We start from the raw sequence: 21144 nt of genomic DNA, 5'->3' as shown, positions 1-21144 counted from the left end.
AAACACAGTTTTTTGCTTGTTTTTAAAAGTCCATTATTGAGGTGTGTTTAAAAGGTGCGGTCAGTTCCAAAGTAAAATACAAATTTTTAAAAAAGCAAACAAGCCGTATATATATGTTAATAAAACCTCTTTCATAATAAAACAATAAAAAACACCAATTAAAAATCATCTGTTGTGCAAGACCGGGGGTGAGTCCTTATCAAGTGGGTCATCACCCCACTCTCCAGAACAGGGACATGAGATGCTACTTTATGGACTCAGCGGAGATCCCCTCTCCTCCGGCCCGCTGGCCCGCTGTTCCCGTAGCCAGAGTGGTGAGGGTGCATCTACGGGCGGCCAGGGTCGGTGCCTGCCGGGACCCTCTCCGTGCGACCCCGGCCCCCCCGTCCGAATATCGTCGTCCGGTACCCCTGCAGCATTGATGTTACCTTTAGCTCGCATGCATGGAGGGTTACCGTAACGCGCTTCCCCACCAGCAGGTTTCTGGTGGCCCAGATGGCATCCTTGATGACGTTGAGGGTGAGCCAGAGCGAGGTAAATTTCTGTGCCGTCAAGTCCTTCAAGCCCCGGCCCACCCCAAGGATGGCGAGCTGGTACCCGAACTGGGCCCCACCCGCTGGTAGGCACGGGAAATACAGGGGGCCGGTCTTGGCCCACAGGTCCCGCGCAGTGCTGCACTCCCAGAGCAGGTGGTGGACGGTCTCCGGGGAATTGCAGCCGGACCGCGGGCAGATGGGGTTTTTGGCCATGCCTCTGGAGTGCATAACCGCCCTGACCGGGAGGATCTCATGAGCCACCATCCACGATAAGTCCTTGTGCCTGTTCTGGAGAGCGGGGTGAGCCGCGTTCCGCCAAACTTGTTTGGCCTCACTTGGTGTGAGGCCCGGAACTGGACTCACCGGTTCCCGGTCCTGCACAACAGAGATGAGAGACTTGTGTTGAGTTAAAATGGTGACATCTTCACTCTCTAAAAGGTATTTCTTTAAAAACTTTTTTATAAAACTGTACTCTTTGGGCAAGTTAAAAGACACTGGGGTTTTCAAGTCCACTGGTAAAATTTTCAGTGTTCGTAGGTAAGACCCCATCCAAAATCGCGCCATTGCAGCCGTCTTGTTTTCTTTGGATGGGGTCGTGGCATAACTAATGTGCAGGGCGGTGAAGCGGCTGCCTAAAAACAGGTGGGGGTCTGGGAGGCCTTTTCCACCGTTCTCCGGCCTTTTCTTAATGGTCTCCCTCTTCAGGCGCTCCCACTTGGACCCCCACAGGAAGTAAAACACCGCCCTCTCCAGTTTCCCCAGGAACCACCGAGGGGGGCTAAAAACAGAACAGACAAGTAAAATCAGAGGTAAAATCACAGATTTAAAAATTAAAACCTTGCCTTCCATCGTCATCTGTCTTAGTCCCCAAAACCCCAGTCTTTTCCTAACTTTCCCTAACAAGTCAGTCCAGTTTTCCCGTCCACCCCCGTCTTTATCAAATTTAACGCCTAAAATCTTAAAATCGTTGTCTTTAAAAACCAAATCAAGTCCTCCTGTGTCCACGTCTCCCCACGGCCCGAAGAGCTGGGCCTCGGACTTGTTTCTATTGAGTTTGGCGCCCGAGGCCCGACCGTACCAGTCAGTCAAGTCCAGTGCTCTTCGTATTGATAAAACGTCTGTGGCTAAAAGAGTTACGTCGTCCATATATAAAACACAGGTCGCCGTCAGTCCCCCCGTCCCAGGAACGTCCAGTCCTTTGATCCATTTGTCCCTTCTCAAGATCTGTGCCAGTGGCTCGATGCAAGCCACATACAGAAGAGGAGATAAAGGACATCCCTGACGGACACCACTGTGTATGTTCACAGCTTTGGAAAGATGCCCATTTATTAGAATTTTGCTGACTATTCCCTTGTACAGCAGTCCCACCCAGGCTATAAACCTCTTTGGAAACCCCATTTTCTCCAGAACCTGGAAGAGGTACTGCTGCGAGACTCGATCAAATGCTTTTTCAAAATCTAAATTTAGGACTACTAGCCGAATATTTCTGTCTCTCGCGTAACAGATGGTGTCTCTAATCAGCACTAGGTTGTCTGTTATCTTTCTTCCGGGCACAGAACAAGCTTGATCCGGGTGAATCACGTCCTCTAAAACAGTTGACATGCGTGTTGCTAAAACTTTGCTAAAAAGTTTATAATCGAAATTTAAAAGTGTTATGGGTCTCCAGTTTTTTAAGTCAGTCCGGTCACCTTTTTTGTGAAGTAAAGAAACTATCCCTATTCTAAAACTGTCTGGAAGTCTGTCGAGGGTCTCAAACTCTTTAAAAACTGTCAAAAGCTCTTGTCCTAAAATGTCCCAAAATGTTAGATAAAACTCCAGGGGAAGTCCATCCACTCCTGGGGACTTCCCCCTTTTAAAACCTCCAAGAGCTTTTTGGGTTTCTAAAATGTTCAAATCTTGGGCTAAAATCTCATTTTGACAGTCGACCCTTTTCTCAACAAAATTTAAAACTTCTTTTACGGTGTCTGAGTGTACCTTTTTAAAACTATATAAAGCCCCATAAAATTTTTCCACATCCTCTAAAATCTCTTTTGTTGTGTTAACCTCCCTATCCCCTGTTTTAACCCTGGTTAACCCCCCACCCCTTGTTATTATTTTCTTAAAAAAATATCTGGTACACTTTTCCCCTTCTTCAATTTCTCTCTCTTTGCTTCTTAAAAGGACCCCTTTACTTTCTATATTGGCTAAAACTGACATTTCCTTTTTTACATCCTGGATTTCAGTGTTAAAATCAAAACCATTATTTAAAAGATTAAAATACCTTTGTAGTCTTTTTTGCAACCCCAACATGCATTTCTTTTCCCTACTCTTCTTTTCTTTCCCTATCTTTCTAAAAAACTGTCTCGTCCGGTCCTTTACCATCTCCCACCACTGTGCACGTGTATCATAAAAGTCTTGGAGGGTCTGCCATTGGCTGAACTGTTCCCTATATTCTAAAATTACATTCTTGTCTTCCAACAGGGAACAGTTCAGCTTCCACAGCCCTCCCCCTACCGTCACACCCATGGGCAGTGAAAGGGTGCAAGACAGCATCATGTGATCAGAGAAAAAAAGGGGGGTTAATGTAGCATCGGTTGGCGGGCAGTCCCTTGTAAACACGTAGTCGATTCGAGAGGCTTTGGTACCGTCACCACTGAACCAGGTGAAGCCCTCCTCTCTTTGATGCAAAATTTTAAAACAGTCGACTAAATTAAAATCTCTGACTAAACCCTGCAATAAAACCGACGTTTTGTCCACTCTGAAATCCTCCCCTACCCTTTTCCTGTCTGTTTTAGATAAAACACAATTAAAATCCCCTGCTACCATTAGGGGAGCCCTACCTAGCATGTGGGGTTGCAAGTCTTCTAAAAGCTCATATCTTTCGTTCTTTTCCGTAAAACCATATACATTAAGAACATTAAAATCCCTGTCTAAAAAGGTCAGATTTACTAAAAGTGCCCGGCCTTGCCTCACCACAGTGCTGCCCTTCACCAAGATGTTAGGATTATTAATTAAAACCGCAACTCCGTCGTTTTTGTTAAAATTTGATCCGCTCCATATGGAGGCTCCTGCGGACCATAGCTCTTCCATTTTTGTGTACCTAGTTAAAAAGGGCAGAGAACACTCTTGTAATAAAAACAAATCTGACTTAAAAGATTTTAAAAGGGACAAAATACTCTGTGCTCTAATGGTGGACCTCACACTTCTGACATTGATAGTAGAGATGGTGAGGGCCATGAGCAGTAGGGTTAAAAAGGTATGAGGCATTTAAAACAGAAGACAATAAAAAGACTACAAAAATATGATTAAAATCATGTTACATCTTGTAGCATTTGTCTTTCCTTTTCCCCAGATGAGCTGAGGTCAGGAGGGCAAATGCCTGTCGCTTCAGAGGCCACAGAGGGAACCTCTTGTGGCTCCTTTGGCGTTGATGCTGTTAGCTTAATGTGCAAAAAGGAAACCTCATTTGGGGACTCTAGGGGCCACATGCGCTCCAGATCTACCGAGTCGGAACTATCGAGCTTATATGCTGCCCTAGATTTTTTCTCCTCCGTTACAATCAGAGGAGACCCCGCAGGCCTTTTTTGCACCTGAGCATTAGGGAGTGAACACTGTGTCTCACTCCCGGTGGATTCTTCCACCCCATCCGAAACTGTTACCAGTGACTCTTCCTCACTTTCCTCTCCTTCCATTACCATTTCCTGTTCCGTTGCCTCCGCCCCTGTGGCCGCCCCACTTCCTCCTTCCTGCCCAATCCCTGAGGCCGGCTGGGAATTTGAAATTCCCGCCAAAACCTCAGGGACCGCCTCCTCTCTCCTTTGTTCCTTTGTTTGTTGCCCATGTGGGGCGGCCATTTTTAGCTTGTTGGCAAAACTTTTAGGGCAGTCTCTGTAGAGATGGTTTGTTTCTCCACAAAGATTGCACCGTCTGCCATTGGTACAGTCATCAAAACTGTGACCAATTTCTCTACACTTCCCACAGATTAACTCTTGGCATGCTTCAGCTAGATGACCAAACCTTCCACACTTTCTGCAGAGTTTGGGCATTCCTTGATAATGTATGTAGCCTCTGTTCTCTCCGAGCACAATCATGGAAGGCAGATGCTTCAGGCCCTGGTAGCCCCCAGCGTCTTCCCATTGTTTAATGGGAATTCGCCAGGAGCATGTCCAAATGCCATCTTCATCTAACACTTTGACAGGCTGGCCTCGAACAGTGCAAAATCTACCCAACCAAACACAAATATCATCTCCAGTCACGGTTTCATTGAACATCCTGACAATCACAGTTTTAAGTGTGTTATCAGAAAGTTTCTCAACAGTGAACATGGAGAACTGGGCTTTAACTGATTCAAACCTTTGCCAAAAGTCATTAAGTAGGGAAGCGGTTTTAAAACTAACATCAAATCCTTTGTTCAAGGGCAGAGTCATCAAACAATTCAGGTCGTCACATTTAAAAGCTAGGGTCTTTTGGATCAGCTTCCTGGAAAAGTCCATACGGGACATTCCCAGGAGCTTCCCCTCACCCTGCCTGAATAAAAAACGCACGCTGTGGTGCCTCCGCACGCCGGCACGGGCAGCCGACATGATGGAGGCACCAACAGCCTAAAAACTTAAAACAACAATAAATACAACAATAAATAACAAAATAAATAATTAAAAGACCTCACCTTAAAACTTGTTGGAGCCCGAAGCAGCAGAGTTCAATATACCTCTCGAAGTTGTGTGACTCAAGATATGAAACGATCTCGAGTCAGGAAACCTCCAAGAGGCGATCGCAGTCTCAACCGTCCGACAAGATACTTGATCTTAGCCAAAAGGCCGAGAAGCGATGCTGCTAAGACGCAGCAGGGAGGAAGCCGGACACGGCGATGCCCATCTCGGCTTTGGTAAGTTTTGGGAGACCTAAAAACGCTGGGGGATGGTACCCTGATAGCACACATACATCTAGGAGACGTCTATTTGACATATGAATTTACATCTGCAAGATGTAGTTTTAAGGCTGTTTGCTCATCTGCAATACGTCTATTGGACGTCTCCTTTTAGCAGTGTTTGGAAGGTTACTTTGGAAATGTAATAGGTTACAGATTACAAGTTACCCTGTTTAAAATGTTATAGTAGTATAACTTTTTCAATTACTTTATTAAAGTAATGTAACTAATTACTTTTGAGTACTTTTAGATTACTTTTCTAAATTTGTGAAAATTAAATAATAATAAATAAAAACATATACATCAACTCAAATACAGTTATCTTATAAGCATGTGTCATTCCTGTATAATAAACTCCTGAAACATTGGTGTTTTTTTAAACTGCTGTCTCTTTGTATATGATATGATAGGTAAAATGCATGACGTGACACAGAGCAGTTCTAGAAATGATGTTTATGTGCTCATGTACTCCTATATTGAGGCGGCAGAGGCTGACAACACTGCAAGCTTCAGTAGGCCTATTTGTATTAAATGAAACTGCATGTTTTTGCCATTAATTTACAGGAAGGGCGGACTGGGAAAAACAAAAAATTCTGTTAAAATTCTGGAAATTATTAGGGCGTATGTCTCAGAACAGTCAGTGCAATTTGGGAAAGAAATCAGTGAAATCTGTATGTGGATGTGTGTAAATATTCAAATGTAATTGCCTTTGTAATCGTTAAAAATTTCATAAGTAACTTTAATTTAATTACTAATTTTTTCTTCGTAACTGTAACTAATTACAGTTACATTCATTTTGTAATTAAATTACGTAATGCTGTTACATGTAACTAGTTACTCCCCAACACTGCCTTTTAGATGTCAGATAGATGTCAATTAGATGTCTTTTAGATGTTTATGATTTAGAAGGTATATAAAACTGACATCTGAAAGGCGTATGTCAGACGTTTGTAGATGGCAGATGCTTTCCAGATCAACATTTCTTTAACAGACATCTTGCAGACGTAAGTGTGCTATCTGGGTAGTACCCTCCCCTGTCTACAACGTCACCGGGCCTCGTCCCGATCGGCCTGACGGAAAGTACGGCATGGCTCGTAACTCCCAAACGGTTGGTCGCAGAGCCACGTGCCTTATGTCACCGGAATCCTTGGCTCGAGCCGAACGAGACGCAGGTCTCAGATTGGCCCGTCGCTCTGACGAAATTTTCGGGTATTTTGGATTTTGTCGAAAACCTTCTTTTGCAACCTGGCGCCAGGTATTTGGCCCAGTCCCACCCAAATCAGCACAGAAAGCTTCTCTGGAGTCTGAGTGTCAATAATCATCCAAAAATAGAGGAAATTTCCATTCACCTTGGCGAGGGGACCTCAAAACGTGCTAAGGTGGCGTGTCCGAGGTGGCTCGAATGGCTATAACTCCAGGAAGGAGTGAGATCCCTTCACCCAAATCGGCACACCTGTGCAGGGGCTCAGTCCGAGGCCAGGTGAAAAGGGACGCGGCGACAGGCCACTAGGTGGCGCCGTAAGCTGAAAAATAGGGAAAATGTAATGTAAATGGACAATCAAACAAAGATGAAAACACCTGCAACACTGCGGGATGGTAGTACCCTCCCCTGTCTGCAACGTCACCGGGCCTTGTCCCGATCGGCCTGACGGTGGAACTGCAGCGACGGAAAGTACGGCATCGCTCGTAACTCCCAAACGGTTGGTCGCAGAGCCACGTGCCTTATGTCACCGGAATCCTTGGCTCGAGCCGAACGAGACGCAGGTCTCAGATTGGCCCGTCGCTCTGACGAAATTTTCGGGTATTTTGGATTTTGTCGAAAACCTTCTTTTGCAACCTGGCGCCAGGTATTTGGCCCAGTCCCACCCAAATCAGCACAGAAAGCTTCTCTGGAGTCTGACTGTCAATAATCATCCAAAAAAATAGGAAATTTCCATTCACCTTGGCGAGGGGACCTCAAAGCGTGCTAAGGTGGCGTGTCCGAGGTGGCTCGAATGGCTATAACTCCAGGAAGGAGTGAGATCCCTTCACCCAAATCGGCACACCTGTGCAGGGGCTCAGTCCGAGGCCAGGTGAAAAAGGGCGCGGCGACAGGCCACTAGGTGTCGCTGTAAGCGACAACAAAATTAATACGAATCGAAAAAAAGGACAACCAAACAACATGGAGACAGTTACAGCTAGGCTGCAGTCAGTCCAATCTACTTTCAAAGTAAGGTCTGCGCTATGTTCGAACTAAACTACCCACCAGGGTCCGATTTTTCAAGAGCGCAAGTGACTTTGTTTCACAGGCGCACAACACATATCTCGCATGTGACAGAACTCCCCATTCTGAAAGGAAAATAAATAAAAAACTGTAAAAACCTCTTCTGCTTTGTTTCACCAACAATTTCAGGGGAGAGCGCGAACGCAGTCCCCCACTACCATAAATTATGCAGTCGAGATTCCCGCATTTGGGGAATTCGCAGGGGTCAGCATGGCCGGAGTGCAATGGACAAGCCTCGCCCTGGGTGAACCGCCTTCTTGATCATGGTGTCTCCCCTGCCAGGTAAGTATGAAGGCCCAGGCGGTCAGCCAGAGGTCTGATTTGCATCTCTACCATCCTCACCAACGGTTAGCCCTCCGCCCCCCCTCCGGGAAAGGAAGGACGGGTGCCTTCCGTTACTGGCCTGGAAACTGCCAAGCTCATGGGCCGGTGCTTCCCAACGCCAGTTTCAGATGACTCTCTTTAAACAAACACACCTGATTCGATGCGTCACCTCGTCTGTGAAAGACTTCAAGACCTCAGGTGGGTGCATCGTTAGTGGAAGAGTCCAAGACCCCAGGTGGACACATCAGGAAAAAAGTTTGCAATAAACCACAGCATCTGCAATGGCAGCTCTCATTCCTTGTTCTGCTATTCGACACAATAAATGGCAATCCCCAAAAAGGGAAAGCACACCGTTCCTGGAGACACTGCAATACCAGGCCGATGCATGGAGTGGACGGAGCAAGCCCCGGCTCCAGCTCCGTGATCTAAAAATCCATTTAATATGTAGTCCCCGGATGGGGGACGTATCAGATATTAAACTGATAAGAACAGATACTACACTTGATCTTAGCCAAAAGGCCGAGAAGCGATGCTGCTAAGACGCAGCAGGGAGGAAGCCGGACACGGCGATGCCCATCTCGGCTTTGGTAAGTTTTGGGAGACCTAAAAACGCTGGGGGATGGTACCCTGATAGCACACATACATCTAGGAGACGTCTATTTGACATATGAATTTACATCTGCAAGATGTAGTTTTAAGGCTGTTTGCTCATCTGCAATACGTCTATTGGACGTCTCCTTTTAGCAGTGTTTGGAAGGTTACTTTGGAAATGTAATAGGTTACAGATTACAAGTTACCCTGTTTAAAATGTTATAGTAGTATAACTTTTTCAATTACTTTATTAAAGTAATGTAACTAATTACTTTTGAGTACTTTTAGATTACTTTTCTAAATTTGTGAAAATTAAATAATAATAAATAAAAACATATACATCAACTCAAATACAGTTATCTAATAAGCATGTGTCATTCCTGTATAATAAACTCCTGAAACATTGGTGTTTTTTTAAACTGCTGTCTCTTTGTATATGATATGATAGGTAAAATGCATGACGTGACACAGAGCAGTTCTAGAAATGATGTTTATGTGCTCATGTACTCCTATATTGAGGCGGCAGAGGCTGACAACACTGCAAGCTTCAGTAGGCCTATTTGTATTAAATGAAACTGCATGTTTTTGCCATTAATTTACAGGAAGGGCGGACTGGGAAAAACAAAAAATTCTGTTAAAATTCTGGAAATTATTAGGGCGTATGTCTCAGAACAGTCAGTGCAATTTGGGAAAGAAATCAGTGAAATCTGTATGTGGATGTGTGTAAATATTCAAATGTAATTGCCTTTGTAATCGTTAAAAATTTCATAAGTAACTTTAATTTAATTACTAATTTTTTCTTCGTAACTGTAACTAATTACAGTTACATTCATTTTGTAATTAAATTACGTAATGCTGTTACATGTAACTAGTTACTCCCCAACACTGCCTTTTAGATGTCAGATAGATGTCAATTAGATGTCTTTTAGATGTTTATGATTTAGAAGGTATATAAAACTGACATCTGAAAGGCGTATGTCAGACGTTTGTAGATGGCAGATGCTTTCCAGATCAACATTTCTTTAACAGACATCTTGCAGACGTAAGTGTGCTATCTGGGTAGTACCCTCCCCTGTCTACAACGTCACCGGGCCTCGTCCCGATCGGCCTGACGGAAAGTACGGCATGGCTCGTAACTCCCAAACGGTTGGTCGCAGAGCCACGTGCCTTATGTCACCGGAATCCTTGGCTCGAGCCGAACGAGACGCAGGTCTCAGATTGGCCCGTCGCTCTGACGAAATTTTCGGGTATTTTGGATTTTGTCGAAAACCTTCTTTTGCAACCTGGCGCCAGGTATTTGGCCCAGTCCCACCCAAATCAGCACAGAAAGCTTCTCTGGAGTCTGAGTGTCAATAATCATCCAAAAATAGAGGAAATTTCCATTCACCTTGGCGAGGGGACCTCAAAACGTGCTAAGGTGGCGTGTCCGAGGTGGCTCGAATGGCTATAACTCCAGGAAGGAGTGAGATCCCTTCACCCAAATCGGCACACCTGTGCAGGGGCTCAGTCCGAGGCCAGGTGAAAAGGGACGCGGCGACAGGCCACTAGGTGGCGCCGTAAGCTGAAAAATAGGGAAAATGTAATGTAAATGGACAATCAAACAAAGATGAAAACACCTGCAACACTGCGGGATGGTAGTACCCTCCCCTGTCTGCAACGTCACCGGGCCTTGTCCCGATCGGCCTGACGGTGGAACTGCAGCGACGGAAAGTACGGCATCGCTCGTAACTCCCAAACGGTTGGTCGCAGAGCCACGTGCCTTATGTCACCGGAATCCTTGGCTCGAGCCGAACGAGACGCAGGTCTCAGATTGGCCCGTCGCTCTGACGAAATTTTCGGGTATTTTGGATTTTGTCGAAAACCTTCTTTTGCAACCTGGCGCCAGGTATTTGGCCCAGTCCCACCCAAATCAGCACAGAAAGCTTCTCTGGAGTCTGACTGTCAATAATCATCCAAAAAAATAGGAAATTTCCATTCACCTTGGCGAGGGGACCTCAAAGCGTGCTAAGGTGGCGTGTCCGAGGTGGCTCGAATGGCTATAACTCCAGGAAGGAGTGAGATCCCTTCACCCAAATCGGCACACCTGTGCAGGGGCTCAGTCCGAGGCCAGGTGAAAAAGGGCGCGGCGACAGGCCACTAGGTGTCGCTGTAAGCGACAACAAAATTAATACGAATCGAAAAAAAGGACAACCAAACAACATGGAGACAGTTACAGCTAGGCTGCAGTCAGTCCAATCTACTTTCAAAGTAAGGTCTGCGCTATGTTCGAACTAAACTACCCACCAGGGTCCGATTTTTCAAGAGCGCAAGTGACTTTGTTTCACAGGCGCACAACACATATCTCGCATGTGACAGAACTCCCCATTCTGAAAGGAAAATAAATAAAAAACTGTAAAAACCTCTTCTGCTTTGTTTCACCAACAATTTCAGGGGAGAGCGCGAACGCAGTCCCCCACTACCATAAATTATGCAGTCGAGATTCCCGCATTTGGGGAATTCGCAGGGGTCAGCATGGCCGGAGTGCAATGGACAAGCCTCGCCCTGGGTGAACCGCCTTCTTGATCATGGTGTCTCCCCTGCCAGGTAAGTATGAAGGCCCAGGCGGTCAGCCAGAGGTCTGATTTGCATCTCTACCATCCTCACCAACGGTTAGCCCTCCGCCCCCCCTCCGGGAAAGGAAGGACGGGTGCCTTCCGTTACTGGCCTGGAAACTGCCAAGCTCATGGGCCGGTGCTTCCCAACGCCAGTTTCAGATGACTCTCTTTAAACAAACACACCTGATTCGATGCGTCACCTCGTCTGTGAAAGACTTCAAGACCTCAGGTGGGTGCATCGTTAGTGGAAGAGTCCAAGACCCCAGGTGGACACATCAGGAAAAAAGTTTGCAATAAACCACAGCATCTGCAATGGCAGCTCTCATTCCTTGTTCTGCTATTCGACACAATAAATGGCAATCCCCAAAAAGGGAAAGCACACCGTTCCTGGAGACACTGCAATACCAGGCCGATGCATGGAGTGGACGGAGCAAGCCCCGGCTCCAGCTCCGTGATCTAAAAATCCATTTAATATGTAGTCCCCGGATGGGGGACGTATCAGATATTAAACTGATAAGAACAGATACTACACTTGATCTTAGCCAAAAGGCCGAGAAGCGATGCTGCTAAGACGCAGCAGGGAGGAAGCCGGACACGGCGATGCCCATCTCGGCTTTGGTAAGTTTTGGGAGACCTAAAAACGCTGGGGGATGGTACCCTGATAGCACACATACATCTAGGAGACGTCTATTTGACATATGAATTTACATCTGCAAGATGTAGTTTTAAGGCTGTTTGCTCATCTGCAATACGTCTATTGGACGTCTCCTTTTAGCAGTGTTTGGAAGGTTACTTTGGAAATGTAATAGGTTACAGATTACAAGTTACCCTGTTTAAAATGTTATAGTAGTATAACTTTTTCAATTACTTTATTAAAGTAATGTAACTAATTACTTTTGAGTACTTTTAGATTACTTTTCTAAATTTGTGAAAATTAAATAATAATAAATAAAAACATATACATCAACTCAAATACAGTTATCTAATAAGCATGTGTCATTCCTGTATAATAAACTCCTGAAACATTGGTGTTTTTTTAAACTGCTGTCTCTTTGTATATGATATGATAGGTAAAATGCATGACGTGACACAGAGCAGTTCTAGAAATGATGTTTATGTGCTCATGTACTCCTATATTGAGGCGGCAGAGGCTGACAACACTGCAAGCTTCAGTAGGCCTATTTGTATTAAATGAAACTGCATGTTTTTGCCATTAATTTACAGGAAGGGCGGACTGGGAAAAACAAAAAATTCTGTTAAAATTCTGGAAATTATTAGGGCGTATGTCTCAGAACAGTCAGTGCAATTTGGGAAAGAAATCAGTGAAATCTGTATGTGGATGTGTGTAAATATTCAAATGTAATTGCCTTTGTAATCGTTAAAAATTTCATAAGTAACTTTAATTTAATTACTAATTTTTTCTTCGTAACTGTAACTAATTACAGTTACATTCATTTTGTAATTAAATTACGTAATGCTGTTACATGTAACTAGTTACTCCCCAACACTGCCTTTTAGATGTCAGATAGATGTCAATTAGATGTCTTTTAGATGTTTATGATTTAGAAGGTATATAAAACTGACATCTGAAAGGCGTATGTCAGACGTTTGTAGATGGCAGATGCTTTCCAGATCAACATTTCTTTAACAGACATCTTGCAGACGTAAGTGTGCTATCTGGGTAGTACCCTCCCCTGTCTACAACGTCACCGGGCCTCGTCCCGATCGGCCTGACGGAAAGTACGGCATGGCTCGTAACTCCCAAACGGTTGGTCGCAGAGCCACGTGCCTTATGTCACCGGAATCCTTGGCTCGAGCCGAACGAGACGCAGGTCTCAGATTGGCCCGTCGCTCTGACGAAATTTTCGGGTATTTTGGATTTTGTCGAAAACCTTCTTTTGCAACCTGGCGCCAGGTATTTGGCCCAGTCCCACCCAAATCAGCACAGAAAGCTTCTCTGGAGTCTGAGTGTCAATAATCATCCAAAAATAGAGGAAATTTCCATTCACCTTGGCGAGGGGACCTCAAAACGTGCTAAGGTGGCGTGTCCGAGGTGGCTCGAATGGCTATAACTCCAGGAAGGAGTGAGATCCCTTCACCCAAATCGGCACACCTGTGCAGGGGCTCAGTCCGAGGCCAGGTGAAAAGGGACGCGGCGACAGGCCACTAGGTGGCGCCGTAAGCTGAAAAATAGGGAAAATGTAATGTAAATGGACAATCAAACAAAGATGAAAACACCTGCAACACTGCGGGATGGTAGTACCCTCCCCTGTCTGCAACGTCACCGGGCCTTGTCCCGATCGGCCTGACGGTGGAACTGCAGCGACGGAAAGTACGGCATCGCTCGTAACTCCCAAACGGTTGGTCGCAGAGCCACGTGCCTTATGTCACCGGAATCCTTGGCTCGAGCCGAACGAGACGCAGGTCTCAGATTGGCCCGTCGCTCTGACGAAATTTTCGGGTATTTTGGATTTTGTCGAAAACCTTCTTTTGCAACCTGGCGCCAGGTATTTGGCCCAGTCCCACCCAAATCAGCACAGAAAGCTTCTCTGGAGTCTGACTGTCAATAATCATCCAAAAAATAGGGAAATTTCCATTCACCTTGGCGAGGGGACCTCAAAGCGTGCTAAGGTGGCGTGTCCGAGGTGGCTCGAATGGCTATAACTCCAGGAAGGAGTGAGATCCCTTCACCCAAATCGGCACACCTGTGCAGGGGCTCAGTCCGAGGCCAGGCGAAAAGGGACGCGGCGACAGGCCACTAGGTGGCGCCGTAAGCTGAAAAATAGGGAAAATGTAATGTAAATGGACAATCAAACAAAGATGAAAACACCTGCAACACTGCGGGATGGTAGTACCCTCCCCTGTCTGCAACGTCACCGGGCCTTGTCCCGATCGGCCTGACGGTGGAACTGCAGCGACGGAAAGTACGGCATCGCTCGTAACTCCCAAACGGTTGGTCGCAGAGCCACGTGCCTTATGTCACCGGAATCCTTGGCTCGAGCCGAACGAGACGCAGGTCTCAGATTGGCCCGTCGCTCTGACGAAATTTTCGGGTATTTTGGATTTTGTCGAAAACCTTCTTTTGCAACCTGGCGCCAGGTATTTGGCCCAGTCCCACCCAAATCAGCACAGAAAGCTTCTCTGGAGTCTGACTGTCAATAATCATCCAAAAAATAGAGGAAATTTCCATTCACCTTGGCGAGGGGACCTCAAAGCGTGCTAAGGTGGCGTGTCCGAGGTGGCTCGAATGGCTATAACTCCAGGAAGGAGTGAGATCCCTTCACCCAAATCGGCACACCTGTGCAGGGGCTCAGTCCGAGGCCAGGTGAAAAAGGGCGCGGCGACAGGCCACTAGGTGTCGCTGTAAGCGACAACAAAATTAATACGAATCGAAAAAAAGGACAACCAAACAACATGGAGACAGTTACAGCTAGGCTGCAGTCAGTCCAATCTACTTTCAAAGTAAGGTCTGCGCTATGTTCGAACTAAACTACCCACCAGGGTCCGATTTTTCAAGAGCGCAAGTGACTTTGTTTCACAGGCGCACAACACAAATCTCGCATGTGACAGAACTCCCCATTCTGAAAGGAAAATAAATAAAAAACTGTAAAAACCTCTTCTGCTTTGTTTCACCAACAATTTCAGGGGAGAGCGCGAACGCAGTCCCCCACTACCATAAATTATGCAGTCGAGATTCCCGCATTTGGGGAATTCGCAGGGGTCAGCATGGCCGGAGTGCAATGGACAAGCCTCGCCCTGGGTGAACCGCCTTCTTGATCATGGTGTCTCCCCTGCCAGGTAAGTATGAAGGCCCAGGCGGTCAGCCAGAGGTGTGATTTGCATCTCTACCATCCTCACCAACGGTTAGCCCTCCGCCCCCCCTCCAGGAAAGGAAGGACGGGTGCCTTCCGTTACTGGCCTGGAAACTGCCAAGCTCATGGGCCGGTGCTTCCCAACGCCAGTTTTAGATGACTCTCTTTAAACAAACACACCTGATTCGATGCGTCACCTCGTCTGTGAAAGACTTCAAGACCTCAGGTGGGTGCATCGTTAGTGGAAGAGTCCAAGACCCCAGGTGGACACATCAGGAAAAAAGTTTGCAATAAACCACAGCATCTGCAATGGCAGCTCTCATTCCTTGTTCTGCTATTCGACACAATAAATGGCAATCCCCAAAAAGGGAAAGCACACCGTTCCTGGAGACACTGCAATACCAGGCCGATGCATGGAGTGGACGGAGCAAGCCCCGGCTCCAGCTCCGTGATCTAAAAATCCATTTAATATGTAGTCCCCGGATGGGGGACGTATCAGATATTAAACTGATAAGAACAGATACTACACTTGATCTTAGCCAAAAGGCAGAGAAGCGATGCTGCTAAGACGCAGCAGGGAGGAAGCCGGACACGGCGATGCCCATCTCGGCTTTGGTAAGTTTTGGGAGACCTAAAAACGCTGGGGGATGGTACCCTGATAGCACACATACATCTAGGAGACGTCTATTTGACATATGAATTTACATCTGCAAGATGTAGTTTTAAGGCTGTTTGCTCATCTGCAATACGTCTATTGGACGTCTCCTTTTAGCAGTGTTTGGAAGGTTACTTTGGAAATGTAATAGGTTACAGATTACAAGTTACCCTGTTTAAAATGTTATAGTAGTATAACTTTTTCAATTACTTTATTAAAGTAATGTAACTAATTACTTTTGAGTACTTTTAGATTATTTTTCTAAATTTGTGAAAATTAAATAATAATAAATAAAAACATATACATCAACTCAAATACAGTTATCTAATAAGCATGTGTCATTCCTGTATAATAAACTCCTGAAACATTGGTGTTTTTTTAAACTGCTGTCTCTTTGTATATGATATGATAGGTAAAATGCATGACGTGACACAGAGCAGTTCTAGAAATGATGTTTATGTGCTCATGTACTCCTATATTGAGGCGGCAGAGGCTGACAACACTGCAAGCTTCAGTAGGCCTATTTGTATTAAATGAAACTGCATGTTTTTGCCATTAATTTACAGGAAGGGCGGACTGGGAAAAACAAAAAATTCTGTTAAAATTCTGGAAATTATTAGGGCGTATGTCTCAGAACAGTCAGTGCAATTTGGGAAAGAAATCAGTGAAATCTGTATGTGGATGTGTGTAAATATTCAAATGTAATTGCCTTTGTAATCGTTAAAAATTTCATAAGTAACTTTAATTTAATTACTAATTTTTTCTTCGTAACTGTAACTAATTACAGTTACATTCATTTTGTAATTAAATTACGTAATGCTGTTACATGTAACTAGTTACTCCCCAACACTGCCTTTTAGATGTCAGATAGATGTCAATTAGATGTCTTTTAGATGTTTATGATTTAGAAGGTATATAAAACTGACATCTGAAAGGCGTATGTCAGACGTTTGTAGATGGCAGATGCTTTCCAGATCAACAGTTCTTTAACAGACATCTTGCAGACGTAAGTGTGCTATCTGGGTAGTACCCTCCCCTGTCTACAACGTCACCGGGCCTCGTCCCGATCGGCCTGACGGAAAGTACGGCATGGCTCGTAACTCCCAAACGGTTGGTCGCAGAGCCACGTGCCTTATGACACCGGAATCCTTGGCTCGAGCCGAACGAGACGCAGGTCTCAGATTGGCCCGTCGCTCTGACGAAATTTTCGGGTATTTTGGATTTTGTCGAAAACCTTCTTTTGCAACCTGGCGCCAGGTATTTGGCCCAGTCCCACCCAAATCAGCACAGAAAGCTTCTCTGGAGTCTGAGTGTCAATAATCATCCAAAAATAGAGGAAATTTCCATTCACCTTGGCGAGGGGACCTCAAAACGTGCTAAGGTGGCGTGTCCGAGGTGGCTCGAATGGCTATAACTCCAGGAAGGAGTGAGATCCCTTCACCCAAATCGGCACACCTGTGCAGGGGCTCAGTCCGAGGCCAGGCGAAAAGGGACGCGGCGACAGGCCACTAGGTGGCGCCGTAAGCTGAAAAATAGGGAAAATGTAATGTAAATGGACAATCAAACAAAGATGAAAACACCTGCAACACTGCGGGATGGTAGTACCCTCCCCTGTCTGCAACGTCACCGGGCCTTGTCCCGATCGGCCTGACGGTGGAACTGCAGCGACGGAAAGTACGGCATCGCTCGTAACTCCCAAACGGTTGGTCGCAGAGCCACGTGCCTTATGTCACCGGAATCCTTGGCTCGAGCCGAACGAGACGCAGGTCTCAGATTGGCCCGTCGCTCTGACGAAATTTTCGGGTATTTTGGATTTTGTCGAAAACCTTCTTTTGCAACCTGGCGCCAGGTATTTGGCCCAGTCCCACCCAAATCAGCACAGAAAGCTTCTCTGGAGTCTGAGTGTCAATAATCATCCAAAAATAGAGGAAATTTCCATTCACCTTGGCGAGGGGACCTCAAAGCGTGCTAAGGTGGCGTGTCCGAGGTGGCTCGAATGGCTATAACTCCAGGAAGGAGTGAGATCCCTTCACCCAAATCGGCACACCTGTGCAGGGGCTCAGTCCGAGGCCAGGCGAAAAGGGACGCGGCGACAGGCCACTAGGTGGCGCCGTAAGCTGAAAAATAGGGAAAATGTAATGTAAATGGACAATCAAACAAAGATGAAAACACCTGCAACACTGCGGGATGGTAGTACCCTCCCCTGTCTGCAACGTCACTGGGCCTTGTCCCGATCGGCCTGACGGTGGAACTGCAGCGACGGAAAGTACGGCATCGCTCGTAACTCCCAAACGGTTGGTCGCAGAGCCACGTGCCTTATGTCACCGGAATCCTTGGCTCGAGCCGAACGAGACGCAGGTCTCAGATTGGCCCGTCGCTCTGACGAAATTTTCGGGTATTTTGGATTTTGTCGAAAACCTTCTTTTGCAACCTGGCGCCAGGTATTTGGCCCAGTCCCACCCAAATCAGCACAGAAAGCTTCTCTGGAGTCTGAGTGTCAATAATCATCCAAAAATAGAGGAAATTTCCATTCACCTTGGCGAGGGGACCTCAAAGCGTGCTAAGGTGGCGTGTCCGAGGTGGCTCGAATGGCTATAACTCCAGGAAGGAGTGAGATCCCTTCACCCAAATCGGCACACCTGTGCAGGGGCTCAGTCCGAGGCCAGGTGAAAAAGGGCGCGGCGACAGGCCACTAGGTGTCGCTGTAAGCGACAACAAAATTAATACGAATCGAAAAAAAGGACAACCAAACAACATGGAGACAGTTACAGCTAGGCTGCAGTCAGTCCAATCTACTTTCAAAGTAAGGTCTGCGCTATGTTCGAACTAAACTACCCACCAGGGTCCGATTTTTCAAGAGCGCAAGTGACTTTGTTTCACAGGCGCACAACACAAATCTCGCATGTGACAGAACTCCCCATTCTGAAAGGAAAATAAATAAAAAACTGTAAAAACCTCTTCTGCTTTGTTTCACCAACAATTTCAGGGGAGAGCGCGAACGCAGTCCCCCACTACCATAAATTATGCAGTCGAGATTCCCGCATTTGGGGAATTCCCAGGGGTCAGCATGGCCGGAGTGCAATGGACAAGCCTCGCCCTGGGTGAACCGCCTTCTTGATCATGGTGTCTCCCCTGCCAGGTAAGTATGAAGGCCCAGGCGGTCAGCCAGAGGTGTGATTTGCATCTCTACCATCCTCACCAACGGTTAGCCCTCCGCCCCCCCTCCAGGAAAGGAAGGACGGGTGCCTTCCGTTACTGGCCTGGAAACTGCCAAGCTCATGGGCCGGTGCTTCCCAACGCCAGTTTTAGATGACTCTCTTTAAACAAACACACCTGATTCGATGCGTCACCTCGTCTGTGAAAGACTTCAAGACCTCAGGTGGGTGCATCGTTAGTGGAAGAGTCCAAGACCCCAGGTGGACACATCAGGAAAAAAGTTTGCAATAAACCACAGCATCTGCAACGGCAGCTCTCATTCCTTGTTCTGCTATTCGACACAATAAATGGCAATCCCCAAAAAGGGAAAGCACACCGTTCCTGGAGACACTGCAATACCAGGCCGATGCATGGAGTGGACGGAGCAAGCCCCGGCTCCAGCTCCGTGATCTAAAAATCCATTTAATATGTAGTCCCCGGATGGGGGACGTATCAGATATTAAACTGATAAGAACAGATACTACACTTGATCTTAGCCAAAAGGCCGAGAAGCGATGCTGCTAAGACGCAGCAGGGAGGAAGCCGGACACGGCGATGCCCATCTCGGCTTTGGTAAGTTTTGGGAGACCTAAAAACGCTGGGGGATGGTACCCTGATAGCACACATACATCTAGGAGACGTCTATTTGACATATGAATTTACATCTGCAAGATGTAGTTTTAAGGCTGTTTGCTCATCTGCAATACGTCTATTGGACGTCTCCTTTTAGCAGTGTTTGGAAGGTTACTTTGGAAATGTAATAGGTTACAGATTACAAGTTACCCTGTTTAAAATGTTATAGTAGTATAACTTTTTCAATTACTTTATTAAAGTAATGTAACTAATTACTTTTGAGTACTTTTAGATTACTTTTCTAAATTTGTGAAAATTAAATAATAATAAATAAAAACATATACATCAACTCAAATACAGTTATCTAATAAGCATGTGTCATTCCTGTATAATAAACTCCTGAAACATTGGTGTTTTTTTAAACTGCTGTCTCTTTGTATATGATATGATAGGTAAAATGCATGACGTGACACAGAGCAGTTCTAGAAATGATGTTTATGTGCTCATGTACTCCTATATTGAGGCGGCAGAGGCTGACAACACTGCAAGCTTCAGTAGGCCTATTTGTATTAAATGAAACTGCATGTTTTTGCCATTAATTTACAGGAAGGGCGGACTGGGAAAAACAAAAAATTCTGTTAAAATTCTGGAAATTATTAGGGCGTATGTCTCAGAACAGTCAGTGCAATTTGGGAAAGAAATCAGTGAAATCTGTATGTGGATGTGTGTAAATATTCAAATGTAATTGCCTTTGTAATCGTTAAAAATTTCATAAGTAACTTTAATTTAATTACTAATTTTTTCTTCGTAACTGTAACTAATTACAGTTACATTCATTTTGTAATTAAATTACGTAATGCTGTTACATGTAACTAGTTACTCCCCAACACTGCCTTTTAGATGTCAGATAGATGTCAATTAGATGTCTTTTAGATGTTTATGATTTAGAAGGTATATAAAACTGACATCTGAAAGGCGTATGTCAGACGTTTGTAGATGGCAGATGCTTTCCAGATCAACATTTCTTTAACAGACATCTTGCAGACGTAAGTGTGCTATCTGGGTAGTACCCTCCCCTGTCTACAACGTCACCGGGCCTCGTCCCGATCGGCCTGACGGAAAGTACGGCATGGCTCGTAACTCCCAAACGGTTGGTCGCAGAGCCACGTGCCTTATGTCACCGGAATCCTTGGCTCGAGCCAAACGAGACGCAGGTCTCAGATTGGCCCGTCGCTCTGACGAAATTTTCGGGTATTTTGGATTTTGTCGAAAACCTTCTTTTGCAACCTGGCGCCAGGTATTTGGCCCAGTCCCACCCAAATCAGCACAGAAAGCTTCTCTGGAGTCTGAGTGTCAATAATCATCCAAAAATAGAGGAAATTTCCATTCACCTTGGCGAGGGGACCTCAAAACGTGCTAAGGTGGCGTGTCCGAGGTGGCTCGAATGGCTATAACTCCAGGAAGGAGTGAGATCCCTTCACCCAAATCGGCACACCTGTGCAGGGGCTCAGTCCGAGGCCAGGTGAAAAGGGACGCGGCGACAGGCCACTAGGTGGCGCCGTAAGCTGAAAAATAGGGAAAATGTAATGTAAATGGACAATCAAACAAAGATGAAAACACCTGCAACACTGCGGGATGGTAGTACCCTCCCCTGTCTGCAACGTCACCGGGCCTTGTCCCGATCGGCCTGACGGT

The 21144-nt window shown here is 45.9% G+C and overlaps 8 non-coding genes across 8 annotated transcripts; all 8 read right to left on the bottom strand.

Moving 5' to 3' along the window:
• Positions 1–7831: 7831 nt before the first annotated feature.
• On the bottom strand, positions 7832–7995 carry LOC113084339 (U1 spliceosomal RNA). Its single transcript, XR_003283671.1, has one exon. It is a non-coding gene; the product is annotated as a U1 spliceosomal RNA (small nuclear RNA).
• Positions 7996–8369: 374 nt separating this feature from the next.
• Positions 8370–8560, bottom strand: LOC113084345 (U2 spliceosomal RNA). The gene has a single exon (XR_003283676.1). It is a non-coding gene; the product is annotated as a U2 spliceosomal RNA (small nuclear RNA).
• A 2487-nt stretch (positions 8561–11047) lies between these two features.
• LOC113084352 (U1 spliceosomal RNA) lies at positions 11048–11211 on the bottom strand. The gene has a single exon (XR_003283681.1). It is a non-coding gene; the product is annotated as a U1 spliceosomal RNA (small nuclear RNA).
• A 374-nt stretch (positions 11212–11585) lies between these two features.
• LOC113084344 (U2 spliceosomal RNA) lies at positions 11586–11776 on the bottom strand. The gene has a single exon (XR_003283675.1). It is a non-coding gene; the product is annotated as a U2 spliceosomal RNA (small nuclear RNA).
• Positions 11777–14856: 3080 nt separating this feature from the next.
• Positions 14857–15020, bottom strand: LOC113084351 (U1 spliceosomal RNA). Its single transcript, XR_003283680.1, has one exon. It is a non-coding gene; the product is annotated as a U1 spliceosomal RNA (small nuclear RNA).
• Positions 15021–15394: 374 nt separating this feature from the next.
• LOC113084346 (U2 spliceosomal RNA) lies at positions 15395–15585 on the bottom strand. The gene has a single exon (XR_003283677.1). It is a non-coding gene; the product is annotated as a U2 spliceosomal RNA (small nuclear RNA).
• Positions 15586–18664: 3079 nt separating this feature from the next.
• On the bottom strand, positions 18665–18828 carry LOC113084340 (U1 spliceosomal RNA). Its single transcript, XR_003283672.1, has one exon. It is a non-coding gene; the product is annotated as a U1 spliceosomal RNA (small nuclear RNA).
• A 374-nt stretch (positions 18829–19202) lies between these two features.
• Positions 19203–19393, bottom strand: LOC113084343 (U2 spliceosomal RNA). The gene has a single exon (XR_003283674.1). It is a non-coding gene; the product is annotated as a U2 spliceosomal RNA (small nuclear RNA).
• Positions 19394–21144: the final 1751 nt, after the last annotated feature.

Source organism: Carassius auratus, unplaced genomic scaffold, assembly GCF_003368295.1.
Source record: "Carassius auratus strain Wakin unplaced genomic scaffold, ASM336829v1 scaf_tig00039951, whole genome shotgun sequence".
Taxonomy (NCBI): Eukaryota; Metazoa; Chordata; class Actinopteri; order Cypriniformes; family Cyprinidae; genus Carassius; species Carassius auratus.
Note: the sequence above shows the minus strand (reverse complement) of the source record. Positions and strands in the feature narration are given on the sequence as shown.